Here is a 4092-nt window from a genome sequence, read left to right as displayed (position 1 = left end):
TTACAGGTGTGAGCCACCATACCCAGCCTCAGGCTGGTCTTTATCTCCTGGCCTCAACCATCCTCTTGCCTTAACCTCTTGAGTAGCTGGGATTAAGGCATGAGCCACTGTTCCCAGCAATCCAGGTCTTCAGATGCGTGAATAAATTGTTGAGCCTATGAACTACAGAAAACCTCTTCTAACTCTTCTGTACTCTCAGGAATATTCCCTTTTCAAAACTCCTGAATTTACTCCTATCTGGTCTGAACCTAGTCACTCAGCACATTTAAAGCCCTCAATACCTCTTTGTTTCGTGTTTCAAGATGGATTTCCCCAATTACTTTTAAGTTTTAAATTATTTGGCTAATAGATTATTAGAGGAACACTGAAGGTACAGGCAGTAGAATCTGGATATCAGCAGGGGATTTAAATAGTCTCATATTCATGAGGGTGCAAGAACCGTTATGCTAACTCAGAACTCCAGAGTTAGTATAAAGATTATTGTAAGCAGAACACATTTGAGATTCAATAGATTCATAAAGAATCCTTCTTGGAGCTTCCCTTATGTGACCAAAAGCAGCAACTTCTGAGAAATGAGGTATCATGAATTCTCCCTCCAGGGAAGTTTTACGGCCTTGAAGAAGGCAGAAAGACCACTCATAGTTATGTGGCCAAATATTATCACAAACTTTAGCTCTCATTTGTTCTCTTAAAAACCCACTTGTGGCTGGGTGTGGTGGCTCACACCTGTAATCCCAGCACTTTGGGAGCCCTAGGCGGGCGGATCACAAGTTCAGGAGTTCGAGACTAGCCTGACCAACATGGTGAAACCCAGTCTCTACTAAAAATACAAAAATTAGCCAGGCATGGTGGCGTGTGCCTGTAATCCCAGCTACTCAGGAGGCTGAGGCAGGAGAATCGCTTGAACCTGGGAGGTGGAGCTTGCAGTGAGTTGAGATCGCACCACTGCACTCCAGCCTGAGCGACAGAGCAAGACTCTGTCTCAAAAAAAAAAAAAAAAAACCCACTTGTATTTCCTTTAAAAACCTAAAACCTATTTGTCCTTCCCATGGGACTCTTTTCTTCCTCCTCCTTCCCCTACTGTTAGATACAGCCACAAATTTTTTTTTTTTTTTTTTTTTTTGAGACAGAGTCTTGCTCTGTCACCCAGGCTGGAGTGCAATGGTGTGATCTCGGCTCACTTCGACTTCCACCTCCTGGGTTGAAGCAATTCTCCAACCTCAACCTCCCGAGTAGCTGGGACTACAGGCATGTGCCACCATGCCTGGCAAATTTTTGTATTTTTAGTAGAGGGGTTTCACCATGTTGGCCAGACTGCTCTCGAACTCCTGACCTCAAGTGATCCACTCATCTCGGCCTCCCAAAGTTCTGGGATTACAGGCATGTGCCACCGTGCCCAGCCATAAGCCACAAATTCTAGCCACCTTTTTGAGTTACTCATCACTGAGCATTCCCACACATACATGCATTGCATGCATGAACTCTTATTAATTTTTCTTTTGTCAGTTTAATTTGCAGGCCTCCAGTAATTGAATAGAGGAGGGTAGAAGAGGCCAGGTGCGGTGGCTCAGGCCTGTAATTCCAGCACTTTTGGAGGCCAAAGTGGGCTGATCACTTGAGGCCAGGAGTTCGAGACCAGCCTGGGCAACATGGCGAAACCTCATCTCTACTAAAAATACGAAAATTAGCTGAGCGTGGTGGTGCATGCCTGGAGTCCCAGCTACTCAGGAGGCTGAGGCAGGAGAATCACTTGAACCCGGGAAGCAGAGGTTGCAGTAAGCCTAGATCGCACCACTGCACTCCAGCCTGGGCGACAGAGCAAGACTCTGTCTCAAAAAAAAAAAGAAAAAAAAATGAAGAAGAAGAAGAAAAAGGTAGAAGAAAAGGGCAATGATAGAAGGACAAGAAGGGGAGGTAGAAAGGGAACTTACATTTATTGAGAACCACTAAGATTAGGCAAAATACATCATAGGAAGATGTATTTCACCTCCTTTTTGTTGTTGTTGTTGTTGAGATAGGGTCTCACTCTGTCACCCAGGCTGGAGTATAGCGGCACGATCACAGCTCAGTCTCCCAAAGTGCTAGAATTACAGGCATGAGCCACTATACCTGGCGTCACCTCCCTTTTTTTTTTTTTTTTTTCTCAGATGGAGTCTTGCTCTGTCACCCAGGCTGGAGTGCAGTGACACAATCTCAGCTCACTGCAAGCTCCGCCTCCTGGGTTCACACCATTCTCCTGCCTCAGCCTCCCAAGTAGCTGGGACTACAGGCACCCGCCCCCACACCTGGTTAATTTTTTGTGTTTTTAGTAGAGACGGGGTTTCTCCATGTTGGTCAGGCTGGTCTCGAACTCCTGACCTCAGGTGATCTGCCCGCCCCGGCTTCCCAAAGTTCTGGGATTACAGGCGTGAGCCACCGCACCTGGCCAGTCACCTCCCTTTTTTAAACAATGGGAGCAAGCAAAGGGTAGAGTGAGTTTCCTTGAGACATCATTAACTCAACAAAATGTTTGAGTGTGTTTCATGTGCCAGGTATCCTAAGAACTAGGGATGGAGCATGAATAAGACTTTGTTCCTGTTCTCATGGTATTGAGAATTTAGCAGAGGCCAGGAGGAATCTATCTGAAAAAAAAATGTTCCGGCAGGCCTAGATAAGAGATTCTAGCCCTGAACAGAAGCCGCACTCAGTAGAGTAAGTGAACATTTACAGAGGATTTACTATATGTTAGACACCATGCTAATCACTGTATACAGCATCCATGTTCCCTTAAAAACCCCAGGTCCGCATCTTCTCCGAGAAAACACGAAATGGCATGACGCCGGTGCAGCGCGGGGGCCCGGAGGCCCTGGTGGCCCTGGAATGGGGAACTGCGGTGGCTTCCGCGGAGGTTTCGGCAGTGGCATCCGGGGCCGGTGTAGCTGCCGTGGACGGGGCCGGGGCCGGGGCCGGGGCCGGGGCCGCGGAGCTCGCAGAGGCAAGGCCAAGGATAAGGAGTGGATGCCTGTCACCAAGTTGGGCCGCTTGGTCAAGGACATGAAGATCAAGTCCCTGGAGGAGATCTATCTCTTCTCCCTGCCCATTAAGGAATCAGAGATCATTGACTTTTTCCTGGGGGCTTCTCTCAAGGATGAGGTTTTGAAGATTATGCCAGTGCAGAAGCAGACCCGTGCCGGCCAGCGCACCAGGTTCAAGGCATTTGCTGCTGTCGGAGACTACATAGGCCACGTCGGTCTGGGTGTTAAGTGCTCCAAGGAGGTGGCCACCGCCATCCGTGGGGCCATCATCCTGGCCAAGCTCTCCATTGTCCCGGTGCGCAGAGGCTACTGGGGGAACAAGATCGGCAAGCCCCACACCGTACCTTGCAAGGTGACAGGCCGCTGCGGCTCTGTGCTGGTGCGCCTCATCCCTGTACCCAGGGGCACTGGCATCGTCTCCGCACCTGTGCCCAAGAAGCTGCTCATGATGGCTGGTATCGATGACTGCTACACCTCAGCCCGGGGCTGCACTGTCACCCTGGACAACTTCGCCAAGGCCACCTTTGATGCCGTTTCTAAGACCTACAGCTACCTGACCCCCGACCTCTGGAAGGAGACTGTATTTACCAAGTCTCCCTATCAGGAATTCACTGACCACCTCGTCAAGACCCACACCAGTCTCCGTGCAGCGGACTCAGGCTCCAGCTGTGGCTACAACATAGGGTTTTTATACAAGAAAAATAAAGTGAATTAAGCGTGAAAAAAACAAAACAAAAAAAACCCAGATCCATGGCTGGGCATGGTGGCTTACACCTGTAATCCCAGCACTTTGGGAGGCTGAGGCAGGTGGATCACCTGAGGTCAGGAGTTCGAGACCAGCCTGGCCAACATGGTGAAACCCAGTATCTACTAAAAAAATACAAAAATTAGCCAGGTGTGGTGGTGCATGCTTGTAATCCCAGCTGCTTGGGAGGCTGAGGCAGGTGGATCACCTGAGGTCAGGAGTTCGAGACCAGCCTGGCCAACATGGTGAAACCCAGTATCTACTAAAAAAATACAAAAATTAGCCAGGTGTGGTGGTGCATGCTTGTAATCCCAGCTGCTTGGGAGGCTGAGG

At 49.2% G+C, this 4092-nt stretch overlaps 1 pseudogene; it reads left to right on the top strand.

Moving 5' to 3' along the window:
- The first annotated feature begins 2718 nt into the window (after window positions 1–2718).
- On the top strand, window positions 2719–3712 carry LOC100433560 (small ribosomal subunit protein uS5-like; annotated as a pseudogene).
- Window positions 3713–4092: the final 380 nt, after the last annotated feature.

Source organism: Pongo abelii, chromosome 9 (genome assembly GCF_028885655.2).
Source record: "Pongo abelii isolate AG06213 chromosome 9, NHGRI_mPonAbe1-v2.0_pri, whole genome shotgun sequence".
Lineage (NCBI taxonomy): Eukaryota > Metazoa > Chordata > Mammalia > Primates > Hominidae > Pongo > Pongo abelii.
The sequence above is the reverse complement of the archived record's forward strand: the minus strand, read 5'-3'. Positions and strand labels throughout refer to the sequence as shown.